We start from the raw sequence: 15254 nt of genomic DNA on the forward strand, positions 1-15254 counted from the left end.
AAACCGCATTTTCAGTCCGATATCAGCACGGTTTGTCATAATCACACTAAAAAAACACTTTTTAGCCATTTTCAGCAAAGTGCAGGAGTTTGTACAGAACAGCGTTTTCAGTCCGATATCAGCACGGTTTGTCATAATCACACTAGATAAACCACTTTTTACCCATTTTCAGCAAAGTGCAGGAGTTTGTACAAAACAGCGTTTTCAGTCCGATATCAGCACGGTTTGTCATATTCACACTAGATAAACCACTTTTTACCCATTTTCAGCAAAGTGCAGGAGTTTGTACAAAACAGCGTTTTCAGTCCGATATCAGCACGGTTTGTCATAATCACCCTAGATAAACCACTTTTTACCCATTTTCAGCAAAGTGCAGGAGTTTGTACAGAACAGCGTTTTCAGTCCGATATCAGCACGGTTTGTCATATTCACACTAGATAAACCACTTTTTACCCAATTTCAGCAAAGTGCAGGAGTTTGTACAAAACAGCGTTTTCTGTCCGATATCAGCACGGTTTGTCATAATCACACTAAAAAACAATTTTTAGCCATTTTCAGCAAAGTGCAGGAGTTTGTACAAAACAGCGTGTTCAACCAGAGATTAGTAATTTTTGTCAATTCCTATGTAGGCAACCACTTTTTAGCCATTTTCAGCAAATTACAGGAGTTTGTACAGAACAGCGTTTTCAGTCCGATATCACCACCGTTTGTCATAATCAGACAAGAGAAACCACTTTTTAGCCATTTTCAGCAAAGTGCCGGAGTTTGTACAGAACAGCGTTTTCAGTCCGATATCAGCACCGTTTTTGTCATAATCAGACTAGAGAAACCACTTTTTAGCCATTTTCAGCAAAGTGCAGGAGTTTGTACAAAACAGAATGGTGCAGGAGTTTGAACAAAACCGCATTTTCAGTCCGATATCAGCACGGTTTGTCATATTCACACTAGATAAACCACTTTTTACCCATTTTCAGCAAAGTGCAGGAGTTTGTACAAAACAGCGTTTTCAGTCCGATATCAGCACGGTTTGTCATAATCACACTAAAAAAACACTTTTCAGCCATTTTCAGCAAAGTGCACGAGTTTGTACAAAACAGCGTTTTCAGTCCGATATCAGCACGGTTTGTCATAATCACACTAAAAAACACTTTTTACCCATTTTCAGCAAAGTGCAGGAGTTTGTACAAAACAGCGTTTTCTGTCCGATATCAGCACGGTTTGTCATAATCACACTAAAAAACAATTTTTAGCCATTTTCAGCAAAGTGCAGGAGTTTGTACAAAACAGCGTGTTCAACCAGAGATTAGTAATTTTTGTCAATTCCTATGTAGGCAACCACTTTTTAGCCATTTTCAGCAAATTACAGGAGTTTGTACAGAACAGCGTTTTCAGTCCGATATCACCACCGTTTGTCATAATCAGACAAGAGAAACCACTTTTTAGCCATTTTCAGCAAAGTGCCGGAGTTTGTACAGAACAGCGTTTTCAGTCCGATATCAGCACCGTTTTTGTCATAATCAGACTAGAGAAACCACTTTTTAGCCATTTTCAGCAAAGTGCAGGAGTTTGTACAAAACAGAATGGTGCAGGAGTTTGAACAAAACCGCATTTTCAGTCCGATATCAGCACGGTTTGTCATATTCACACTAGATAAACCACTTTATACCCATTTTCAGCAAAGTGCAGGAGTTTGTACAAAACAGCGTTTTCAGTCCGATATCAGCACGGTTTGTCATAATCACACTAAAAAAACACTTTTCAGCCATTTTCAGCAAAGTGCACGAGTTTGTACAAAACAGCGTTTTCAGTCCGATATCAGCACGGTTTGTCATAATCACACTAAAAAACACTTTTTACCCATTTTCAGCAAAGTGCAGGAGTTTGTACAAAACAGCGTTTTCTGTCCGATATCAGCACGGTTTGTCATAATCACACTAAAAAACAATTTTTAGCCATTTTCAGCAAAGTGCCGGAGTTTGTACAGAACAGCGTTTTCAGTCCGATATCAGCACCGTTTTTGTCATAATCAGACTAGAGAAACCACTTTTTAGCCATTTTCAGCAAAGTGCAGCAGTTTGTACAGAACAGCGTTTTCAGTCCGATATCAGCACGGTTTGTCATATTCACACTAGATAAACCACTTTTTACCCATTTTAAGCAAAGTGCAGGAGTTTGTACAAAACAGCGTTTTCTGTCCGATATCAGCACGGTTTGTCATAATCACACTAGATAAACCACTTTTTACCCATTTTCAGCAAAGTGCAGGAGTTTGTACAGAACAGCGTTTTCAGTCCGATATCAGCACGGTTTGTCATATTCACACTAGATAAACCACTTTTTACCCAATTTCAGCAAAGTGCAGGAGTTTGTACAGAACAGCGTTTTCAGTCCGATATGAGCACGGTTTGTCATATTCACACTAGATAAACCACTTTATACCCATTTTCAGCAAAGTGCAGGAGTTTGTACAAAACAGCGTTTTCAGTCCGATATCAGCACGGTTTGTCATAATCACACTAAAAAAACACTTTTCAGCCATTTTCAGCAAAGTGCAGGAGTTTGTACAAAACAGCGTTTTCAGTCCGATATCAGCACGGTTTGTCATAATCACACTAAAAAAACACTTTTTAGCCATTTTCAGCAAAGTGCAGGAGTTTGTACAAAACAGCGTTTTCAGTCCGATATCAGCACGGTTTGTCATAATCACACTAAAAAACACTTTTAAGCCATTTTCAGCAAAGTGCAGGAGTTTGTACAAAACAGCGTTTTCAGTCCGATATCAGCACGGTTTGTCATAATCACACTAGATAAACCACTTTTTACCCATTTTCAGCAAAGTGCAGGAGTTTGTACAGAACAGCGTTTTCAGTCCGATATGAGCACGGTTTGTCATATTCACACTAGATAAACCACTTTATACCCATTTTCAGCAAAGTGCAGGAGTTTGTACAAAACAGCGTTTTCAGTCCGATATCAGCACGGTTTGTCATAATCACACTAAAAAAACACTTTTCAGCCATTTTCAGCAAAGTGCAGGAGTTTGTACAAAACAGCGTTTTCAGTCCGATATCAGCACGGTTTGTCATAATCACACTAAAAAAACACTTTTTACCCATTTTCAGCAAAGCGCAGGAGTTTGTACAAAACAGCGTTTTCAGTCCGATATCAGCACGGTTTGTCATAATCACACTAAAAAACACTTTTTAGCCATTTTCAGCAAAGTGCAGGAGTTTGTACAAAACAGCGTGTTCAACCAGAGATTAGTAAGTTTTCTCAATTCCTATGTAGGCAACCACTTTTTAGCCATTTTCAGCACTTACAGGAGTTTGTACAGAACAGCGTTTTCAGTCCGATATCACCACAGTTTGTCATAATCTGACAAGAGAAACCACTTTTTAGCCATTTTCAGCAAATTGCCGGAGTTTGTACCGAACAGCGTTTTCAGTCCGATATCAGCACCGTTTTTGTCATAATCAGAGTAGAGAAACCACTTTTTAGCCATTTTCAGCAAAGTGCAGGAGTTTGTACAAAACAGAATGGTGCAGGAGTTTGAACAAAACCGCATTTTCAGTCCGATATCAGCACGGTTTGTCATAATCACACTAAAAAAACACTTTTCAGCCATTTTCAGCAAAGTGCAGGAGTTTGTACAAAACAGCGTTTTCAGTCCGATATCAGCACGGTTTGTCATAATCACACTAAAAAAACACTTTTGAGCCATTTTCAGCAAAGTGCAGGAGTTTGTACAAAACAGCATTTTCAGTCCGATATCAGCACGGTTTGTCATATTCACACTAGATAAACCACTTTATACCCATTTTCAGCAAAGTGCAGGAGTTTGTACAAAAAAGCGTTTTCAGTCCGATATACGCACGGTTTGTTATAATCACACTAAAAAAACACTTTTCAGCCATTTTCAGCAAAGTGCAGGAGTTTGTACAAAACAGCGTTTTCAGTCCGATATCAGCACGGTTTGTCATAATCACACTAAAAAAAACACTTTTTAGCCATTTTCAGCAAAGTGCAGGAGTTTGTACAAAACAGCGTTTTCAGTCCGATATCAGCACGGTTTGTCATAATCACACTAAAAAAACACTTTTTAGCCATTTTCAGCAAAGTGCAGGAGTTTGTACAAAACAGCGTTTTCAGTCCGATATCAGCACGGTTTGTCATAATCACACTAAAAAAAAAACACTTTTTAGCCATTTTCAGCCAAGTGCAGGAGTTTGTAGAAAACAGCAAAGTGCAGGAGTTTGTACAAAACAGCGTTTTCAACCAGAGATTAGTAAGTTTTGTCAATTCCTATGTAGGCAACCACTTTTTAGCCATTTTCAGCAAAGTACAGGAGTTTGTACAGAACAGCGTTTTCAGTCCGATATCAGCACGGTTTGTCATAATCACACTAGATAAACCACTTTTTACCCATTTTCAGCAAAGTGCAGGAGTTTGTACAGAACAGCGTTTTCAGTCCGATATCAGCACGGTTTGTCATAATCACACCAGATAAACCACTTTTTACCCATTTTCAGCAAAGTGCAGGAGTTTGTACAAAACAGCGTTTTCAGTCCGATATCAGCACGGTTTGTCATATTCACACTAGATAAACCACTTTTTACCCATTTTCAGCAAAGTGCAGGAGTTTGTACAAAACAGCGTTTTCAGTCCGATATCAGCACGGTTTGTCATAATCACACCAGATAAACCACTTTTTACCCAATTTCAGCAAAGTGCAGGAGTTTGTACAGAACAGCGTTTTCAGTCCGATATGAGCACGGTTTGTCATATTCACACTAGATAAACCACTTTATACCCATTTTCAGCAAAGTGCAGGAGTTTGTACAAAACAGCGTTTTCAGTCCGATATCAGCACGGTTTGTCATAATCACACTAAAAAACACTTTTAAGCCATTTTCAGCAAAGTGCAGGAGTTTGTACAAAACAGCGTTTTCAACCAGAGATTAGTAAGTTTTGTCAATTCCTATGTAGGCAACCACTTTTTAGCCATTTTCAGCAAAGTACAGGAGTTTGTACAGAACAGCGTTTTCAGTCCAATATCACCACGGTTTGTCATAATCAGACAAGAGAAACCACTTTTTAGCCATTTTCAGCAAAGTGCCGGAGTTTGTACAGAACAGCGTTTTCAGTCCGATATCAGCACCGTTTTTGTCATAATCAGACTAGAGTAACCACTTTTTAGCCATTTTCAGCAAAGTGCAGGAGTATGTACAAAACAGAATGGTGCAGGAGTTTGAACAAAACCGCATTTTCAGTCCGATATCAGCACGGTTTGTCATAATCACACTAAAAAAAACACTTTTTAGCCATTTTCAGCAAAGTGCAGGAGTTTGTACAAAAAAGGGTTTTCAGTCCGATATCAGCACGGTTTGTCATAATCACACTAAAAAAACACTTTTTAGCCATTTTCAGCAAAGTGCAGGAGTTTGTACAAAACAGCGTTTTCAGTCCGATATCAGCACGGTTTGTCATAATCACACCAGATAAACCACTTTTTACCCAATTTCAGCAAAGTGCAGGAGTTTGTACAGAACAGCGTTTTCAGTCCGATATCAGCACGGTTTGTCATAATCAGACTAGAGAAACCACTTTTTAGCCATTTTCAGCAAAGTGCCGGAGTTTGTACAAAACAGAATAGTGCAGGAGTTTGAACAAAACCGCATTTTCAGTCCGATATCAGCACGGTTTGTCATAATCACACTAAAAAAAACACTTTTTAGCCATTTTCAGCAAAGTGCAGGAGTTTGTACAAAACAGCGTTTTCAGTCCGATATCAGCACGGTTTGTCATAATCACACTAAAAAAACACTTTTTAACCATTTTCAGCAAAATGCAGCAGTTTGTACAAAACAGCGTTTTCAGTCCGATATCAGCACGGTTTGTCATAATCACACCAGATAAACCACTTTTTACCCATTTTCAGCAAAGTGCAGGAGTTTGTACAAAACAGCGTTTTCAACCAGAGATTAGTAAGTTTTGTCAATTCCTATGTAGGCAACCACTTTTTAGCCATTTTCAGCAAAGTACAGGAGTTTGTACAGAACAGCGTTTTCAGTCCGATATCAGGACGGTTTGTCATAATCACACTGAAAAAACACTTTTTAGCCATTTTCAGCAAAGTGCAGGAGTTTGTACAAAACAGCGTTTTCAGTCCGATATCAGCACGGTTTGTCATCTTCACACTAGATAAACCACTTTTTAGCCATTTTCAGCAAAGTGCCGGAGTTTGTACAGAACAGCGTTTTCAGTCCGATATCAGCACGGTTTGTCATCTTCACACTAGATAAACCACTTTTTACCCATTTTCAGCAAAGTGCAGGAGTTTGTACAAAACAGCGTTTTCAGTCCGATATCAGCACGGTTTGTCATAATCACACTAGATAAACCACTTTTTACCCATTTTCAGCAAAGTGCAGGAGTTTGTACAGAACAGCGTTTTCAGTCCGATATCAGCACGGTTTCTCATAATCACACCAGATAAACCACTTTTTACCCAATTTCAGCAAAGTGCAGGAGTTTGTACAGAACAGCGTTTTCAGTCCGATATGAGCACGGTTTGTCATAATCACACTAAAAAAACACTTTTTAGCCAATTTCAGCAAAGTGCAGGAGTTTGTACAAAACAGCGTTTTCAGTCCGATATCAGCACGGTTTGTCATAATCACACTAAAAATAAACACTTTTTAGCCATTTTCAGCCAAGTGCAGGAGTTTGTAGAAAACAGCAAAGTGCAGGAGTTTGTACAAAACAGCGTTTTCAACCAGAGATTAGTAAGTTTTGTCAATTCCTATGTAGGCAACCACTTTTTAGCCATTTTCAGCAAAGTACAGGAGTTTGTACAGAACAGCGTTTTCAGTCCGATATCAGCACGGTTTGTCATAATCACACAAGATAAACCACTTTTTACCCATTTTCAGCAAAGTGCAGGAGTTTGTACAGAACAGCGTTTTCAGTCCGATATCAGCACGGTTTGTCATAATCACACCAGATAAACCACTTTTTACCCATTTTCAGCAAAGTGCAGGAGTTTGTACAAAACAGCGTTTTCAGTCCGATATCAGCACGGTTTGTCATATTCACACTAGATAAACCACTTTTTACCCATTTTCAGCAAAGTGCAGGAGTTTGTACAAAACAGCGTTTTCAGTCCGATATCAGCACGGTTTGTCATAATCACACCAGATAAACCACTTTTTACCCAATTTCAGCAAAGTGCAGGAGTTTGTACAGAACAGCGTTTTCAGTCCGATATGAGCACGGTTTGTCATATTCACACTAGATAAACCACTTTATACCCATTTTCAGCAAAGTGCAGGAGTTTGTACAAAACAGCGTTTTCAGTCCGATATCAGCACGGTTTGTCATAATCACACTAAAAAACACTTTTAAGCCATTTTCAGCAAAGTGCACGAGTTTGTACAAAACAGCGTTTTCAACCAGAGATTAGTAAGTTTTGTCAATTCCTATGTAGGCAACCACTTTTTAGCCATTTTCAGCAAAGTACAGGAGTTTGTACAGAACAGCGTTTTCAGTCCAATATCACCACGGTTTGTCATAATCAGACAAGAGAAACCACTTTTTAGCCATTTTCAGCAAAGTGCCGGAGTTTGTACAGAACAGCGTTTTCAGTCCGATATCAGCACCGTTTTTGTCATAATCAGACTAGAGTAACCACTTTTTAGCCATTTTCAGCAAAGTGCAGGAGTATGTACAAAACAGAATGGTGCAGGAGTTTGAACAAAACCGCATTTTCAGTCCGATATTAGCACGGTTTGTCATAATCACACTAAAAAAAACACTTTTTAGCCATTTTCAGCAAAGTGCAGGAGTTTGTACAAAAAAGGGTTTTCAGTCCGATATCAGCACGGTTTGTCATAATCACACTAAAAAAACACTTTTTAGCCATTTTCAGCAAAGTGCAGGAGTTTGTACAAAACAGCGTTTTCAGTCCGATATCAGCACGGTTTGTCATAATCACACCAGATAAACCACTTTTTACCCAATTTACGCAAAGTGCAGGAGTTTGTACAGAACAGCGTTTTCAGTCCGATATCAGCACGGTTTGTCATAATCAGACTAGAGAAACCACTTTTTAGCCATTTTCAGCAAAGTGCCGGAGTTTGTACAAAACAGAATAGTGCAGGAGTTTGAACAAAACCGCATTTTCAGTCCGATATCAGCACGGTTTGTCATAATCACACTAAAAAAAACACTTTTTAGCCATTTTCAGCAAAGTGCAGGAGTTTGTACAAAACAGCGTTTTCAGTCCGATATCAGCACGGTTTGTCATAATCACACTAAAAAAACACTTTTTAACCATTTTCAGCAAAGTGCAGGAGTTTGTACAAAACAGCGTTTTCAGTCCGATATCAGCACGGTTTGTCATCTTCACACTAGATAAACCACTTTTTAGCCATTTTCAGCAAAGTGCCGGAGTTTGTACAGAACAGCGTTTTCAGTCCGATATCAGCACGGTTTGTCATCTTCACACTAGATAAACCACTTTTTACCCATTTTCAGCAAAGTGCAGGAGTTTGTACAAAACAGCGTTTTCAGTCCGATATCAGCACGGTTTGTCATAATCACACTAGATAAACCACTTTTTACCCATTTTCAGCAAAGTGCAGGAGTTTGTACAGAACAGCGTTTTCAGTCCGATATCAGCACGGTTTCTCATAATCACACCAGATAAACCACTTTTTACCCAATTTCAGCAAAGTGCAGGAGTTTGTACAGAACAGCGTTTTCAGTCCGATATGAGCACGGTTTGTCATAATCACACTAAAAAAACACTTTTTAGCCAATTTCAGCAAAGTGCAGGAGTTTGTACAAAACAGCGTTTTCAGTCCGATATCAGCACGGTTTGTCATAATCACACTAAAAAAAAAACACTTTTTAGCCATTTTCAGCCAAGTGCAGGAGTTTGTAGAAAACAGCAAAGTGCAGGAGTTTGTACAAAACAGCGTTTTCAACCAGAGATTAGTAAGTTTTGTCAATTCCTATGTAGGCAACCACTTTTTAGCCATTTTCAGCAAAGTACAGGAGTTTGTACAGAACAGCGTTTTCAGTCCAATATCACCACGGTTTGTCATAATCAGACAAGAGAAACCACTTTTTAGCCATTTTCAGCAAAGTGCCGGAGTTTGTACAGAACAGCGTTTTCAGTCCGATATCAGCACCGTTTTTGTCATAATCAGACTAGAGTAACCACTTTTTAGCCATTTTCAGCAAAGTGCAGGAGTATGTACAAAACAGAATGGTGCAGGAGTTTGAACAAAACCGCATTTTCAGTCCGATATCAGCACGGTTTGTCATAATCACACTAAAAAAAACACTTTTTAGCCATTTTCAGCAAAGTGCAGGAGTTTGTACAAAAAAGGGTTTTCAGTCCGATATCAGCACGGTTTGTCATAATCACACTAAAAAAACACTTTTTAGCCATTTTCAGCAAAGTGCAGGAGTTTGTACAAAACAGCGTTTTCAGTCCGATATCAGCACGGTTTGTCATAATCACACCAGATAAACCACTTTTTACCCAATTTCAGCAAAGTGCAGGAGTTTGTACAGAACAGCGTTTTCAGTCCGATATCAGCACGGTTTGTCATAATCAGACTAGAGAAACCACTTTTTAGCCATTTTCAGCAAAGTGCCGGAGTTTGTACAAAACAGAATAGTGCAGGAGTTTGAACAAAACCGCATTTTCAGTCCGATATCAGCACGGTTTGTCATAATCACACTAAAAAAAACACTTTTTAGCCATTTTCAGCAAAGTGCAGGAGTTTGTACAAAACAGCGTTTCCAGTCCGATATCAGCACGGTTTGTCATAATCACACTAAAAAAACACTTTTTAACCATTTTCAGCAAAGTGCAGCAGTTTGTACAAAACAGCGTTTTCAGTCCGATATCAGCACGGTTTATCATAATCACACCAGATAAACCACTTTTTACCCATTTTCAGCAAAGTGCAGGAGTTTGTACAAAACAGCGTTTTCAACCAGAGATTAGTAAGTTTTGTCAATTCCTATGTAGGCAACCACTTTTTAGCCATTTTCAGCAAAGTACAGGAGTTTGTACAGAACAGCGTTTTCAGTCCGATATCAGGACGGTTTGTCATAATCACACTGAAAAAACACTTTTTAGCCATTTTCAGCAAAGTACAGGAGTTTGTACAAAACAGCGTTTTCAGTCCGATATCAGCACCGTTTGTCATCTTCACACTAGATAAACCACTTTTTAGCCATTTTCAGCAAAGTGCCGGAGTTTGTACAGAACAGCGTTTTCAGTCCGATATCAGCACGGTTTGTCATCTTCACACTAGATAAACCACTTTTTACCCATTTTCAGCAAAGTGCAGGAGTTTGTACAAAACAGCGTTTTCAGTCCGATATCAGCACGGTTTGTCATAATCACACTAGATAAACCACTTTTTACCCATTTTCAGCAAAGTGCAGGAGTTTGTACAGAACAGCGTTTTCAGTCCGATATCAGCACGGTTTCTCATAATCACACCAGATAAACCACTTTTTACCCAATTTCAGCAAAGTGCAGGAGTTTGTACAGAACAGCGTTTTCAGTCCGATATGAGCACGGTTTGTCATAATCACACTAAAAAAACACTTTTTAGCCAATTTCAGCAAAGTGCAGGAGTTTGTACAAAACAGCGTTTTCAGTCCGATATCAGCACGGTTTGTCATAATCACACTAAAAAAACACTTTTTAGCCATTTTCAGGAAAGTGCAAGAGTTTGTACAAAACAGCGTTTTCAGTCCGATATCAGCACGGTTTGTCATAATCACACCAGATAAACCACTTTTTACCCAATTTCAGCAAAGTGCAGGAGTTTGTACAGAACAGCGTTTTCAGTCCGATATCGGCACGATTTGTCATAATCAGACTAGAGAAACCACTTCTTAGCCATTTTCAGCAAAGTGCCGGAGTTTGTACAAAACAGAATAGTGCAGGAGTTTGAACAAAACCGCATTTTCAGTCCGATATCAGCACGGTTTGTCATAATCACACTAAAAAAAACACTTTTTAGCCATTTTCAGCAAAGTGCAGGAGTTTGTACATAACAGGGTTTTCAGTCCGATATCAGCACGGTTTGTCATAATCACTCTAAAAAAACACTTTTTAGCCATTTTCAGCAAAGTGCAGGAGTTTGTACAAAACAGCGTTTTCAGTCCGATATCAGCACGGTTTGTCATAATCACACCAGATAAACCACTTTTTACCCAATTTCAGCAAAGTGCAGGATTTTGTACAGAACAGCGTTTTCAGTCCGATATCAGCACGGTTTGTCATAATCAGACTAGAGAAACCACTTTTTAGCCATTTTCAGCAAAGTGCCGGAGTTTGTACAAAACAGAATAGTGCAGGAGTTTGAACAAAACCGCATTTTCAGTCCGATATCAGAACGGTTTGTCATAATCACACTAAAAAAAACACTTTTTAGCCATTTTCAGCAAAGTGCAGGAGTTTGTACAAAACAGGGTTTTCAGTCCGATATCAGCACGGTTTGTCATAATCACACTAAAAAAACACTTTTTAGCCATTTTCAGCAAAGTGCAGGAGTTTGTACAAAACAGCGTTTTCAGTCCGATATCAGCACGGTTTGTCATAATCACACCAGATAAACCACTTTTTACCCAATTTCAGCAAAGTGCAGGAGTTTGTACAGAACAGCGTTTTCAGTCCGATATCAGCACGGTTTGTCATAATCACACTAGAGAAACAACTTTTTAGCCATTTTCAGCAAAGTGCAGGAGTTTGTACAGAACAGCGTTTTCAGTCCAATATCAGCACGGTTTGTCATAATCACATTAAAAAAAACACTTTTTAGCCATTTTCAGCAAAGTGCAGGAGTTTGTACAAAACAGCGTTTTCAACCAGAGATTAGCACGGTTTTTCAAAATCACACTAAAAAAACACTTTTTAGCCATTTTCAGCAAAGTGCAGGAGTTTGTACAAAACAGCGTTTTCAGTCCGATATCAGCACGGTTTGTCATAATCACACCAGATAAACCACTTTTTACCCAATTTCAGCAAAGTGCAGGAGTTTGTACAGAACAGCGTTTTCAGTCCGATATCGGCACGATTTGTCATAATCAGACTAGAGAAACCACTTCTTAGCCATTTTCAGCAAAGTGCCGGAGTTTGTACAAAACAGAATAGTGCAGGAGTTTGAACAAAACCGCAGTTTCAGTCCGATATCAGCACGGTTTGTCATAATCACACTAAAAAAAACACTTTTTAGCCATTTTCAGCAAAGTGCAGGAGTTTGTACAAAACAGGGTTTTCAGTCTGATATCAGCACGGTTTGTCATAATCACTCTAAAAAAACACTTTTTAGCCATTTTCAGCAAAGTGCAGGAGTTTGTACAAAGCAGCGTTTTCAGTCCGATATCAGCACGGTTTGTCATAATCACACCAGATAAACCACTTTTTACCCAATTTCAGCAAAGTGCAGGAGTTTGTACAGAACAGCGTTTTCAGTCCGATATCAGCACGGTTTGTCATAATCAGACTAGAGAAACCACTTTTTAGCCATTTTCAGCAAAGTGCCGGAGTTTGTACAAAACAGAATAGTGCAGGAGTTTGAACAAAACCGCATTTTCAGTCCGATATCAGAACGGTTTGTCATAATCACACTAAAAAAAACTTTTTAGCCATTTTCAGCAAAGTGCAGGAGTTTGTACAAAACAGGGTTTTCAGTCCGATATCAGCACGGTTTGTCATAATCACACCAGATAAACCACTTTTTACCCAATTTCAGCAAAGTGCAGGAGTTTGTACAGAACAGCGTTTTCAGTCCGATATCAGCACGGTTTGTCATAATCACACTAGAGAAACAACTTTTTAGCCATTTTCAGCAAAGTGCAGGAGTTTGTACAGAACAGCGTTTTCAGTCCAATATCAGCAGGGTTTGTCATAATCACATTAAAAAAAACACTTTTTAGCCATTTTCAGCAAAGTGCAGGAGTTTGTACAAAACAGCGTTTTCAACCAGAGATTAGCACGGTTTTTCATAATCACACTAAAAAAACACTTTTTAGCCATTTTCAGCAAAGTGCAGGAGTTTGTACAAAACAGCGTTTTCAGTCCGATATCAGCACGGTTTGTCATAATCACACCAGATAAACCACTTTTTACCCAATTTCAGCAAAGTGCAGGAGTTTGTACAGAACAGCGTTTTCAGTCCGATATCAGCACGGTTTGTCATAATCACACTAAAAAAACACTTTTTAGCCATTTTCAGCAAATTTGCAGGAGTTTGTACAGAACAGCGTTTTCAGTCCGATATCAGCACGGTTTGTCATAATCACACTAGATAAACCACTTTTTACCCATTTTCAGCAAAGTGCAGGAGTTTGTACAAAACAGCGTTTTCAGTCCGATATCAGCACGGTTTGTCATAATCACACTAGAGAAACAACTTTTTAGCCATTTTCAGCAAAGTGCCGGAGTTTGTACAAAACAGCGTTTTCAACCAGAGATCAGTGGGTTTGCTCAATTCCTATGTAGGCAACCACTTTTTAGCCATTTTCAGCAAAGTGCAGGAGTTTGTACAAAACAGCGTTTTCAGTCCGATATCAGCACAGTTTTTGTCATAATCACACTACAAAAACCACTTTTTAGCCATTTTCAGCAAAGCGCAGGAGTTTGTACAAAACAGCGTTTTCAGTCCGATATCAGCACGGTTTGTCATAATCACACTAAAAAAAACACTTTTTAGCCATTTTCAGCCAAGTGCAGGAGTTTGTAGAAAACAGCAAAGTGCAGGAGTTTGTACAAAACAGCGTTTTCAACCAGAGATTAGTAAGTTTTGTCAATTCCTATGTAGGCAACCACTTTTTAGCCATTTTCAGCAAAGTACAGGAGTTTGTACAGAACAACGTTTTCAGTCCGATATCACCACGGTTTGTCATAATCAGACAAGAGAAACCACTTTTTAGCCATTTTCAGCAAAGTGCCGGACTTTGTACAGAACAGCGTTTTCAGTCCGATATCGGCACGGTTTGTCATAAACACACTAAATAAACCACTTTTTACCCATTTTCAGTAAAGTGCAGGAGTTTGTACAAAACAGCGTTTTCAGTCCGATATCAGCACGGTTTGTCATAATCACACTAAAAAAACACTTTTTAGCCATTTTCAGCGAAGTGCAGGAGTTTGTACAAAACAGCGTTTTCAGTCCGATATCAGCACGGTTTGTCATAATCACACTAAAAAAACTTTTTAGCCATTTTCATCAAAGTGCAGGAGTTTGTACAAAACAGCGTTTTCAACCAGAGATTAGTAAGTTTTGTCAATTCCTATGTAGGCAACCACTTTTTAGCCATTTTCAGCAAAGTACAGGAGTTTGTACAGAACAGCGTTTTCAGTCCGATATCACCACGGTTTGTCATAATCACACTGAAAAAACACTTTTTAGCCTTTTTCAGCAAAGTGCAGGAGTTTGTACAAAACAGCGTTTTCAGTCCGATATCAGCACGGTTTGTCATGTTCACACTAGATAAACCACTTTTTAGCAATTTTCAGCAAAGTGCCGGAGTTTGTACAGAACAGCGTTTTCAGTCCGATATCAGCACGGTTTGTCATCTTCACACTAGATAAACCACTTTTTACCCATTTTCAGCAAAGTGCAGGAGTTTGTACAAAACAGCGTTTTCAGTCCGATATCAGCACGGTTTGTCATAATCACACTAGATAAACCACTTTTTACCCATTTTCAGCAAAGTGCAGGAGTTTGTACAGAACAGCGTTTTCAGTCCGATATCAGCACGGTTTGTCATAATCACACTAGATAAACCACTTTTTACCCAATTTCAGCAAAGTGCAGGAGTTTGTACAAAACAGCGTTTTCAGTCCGATATGAGCACGGTTTGTCATAATCACACTAAAAAAACACTTTTTAGCCAATTTCAGCAAAGTGCAGGAGTTTGTACAAATTAGCGTTTTCAGTCCGATATCAGCACGGTTTGTCATATTCACACTAAAAAAACACTTTTCAGCCATTTTCAGCAAAGTGCACGAGTTTGTACAAAACAGCGTTTTCAGTCCGATATCAGCACGGTTTGTCATAATCACACTAAAAAACACTTTTCAGCCATTTTCAGCAAAGTGCAGGAGTTTGTACAAAAAAGCGTTTTCAGTCCGATATCAGCACGGTTTGTCATAATCACACTAGATAAACCACTTTTTACCCATTTTCAGCAAAGTGCAGGAGTTTGTACAGAAC

This window comes from Oculina patagonica, chromosome 11 (assembly GCF_052425735.1).
Source record: "Oculina patagonica isolate OP01 chromosome 11, crgOcupat, whole genome shotgun sequence".
Classification (NCBI taxonomy): Eukaryota; Metazoa; Cnidaria; class Anthozoa; order Scleractinia; family Oculinidae; genus Oculina; species Oculina patagonica.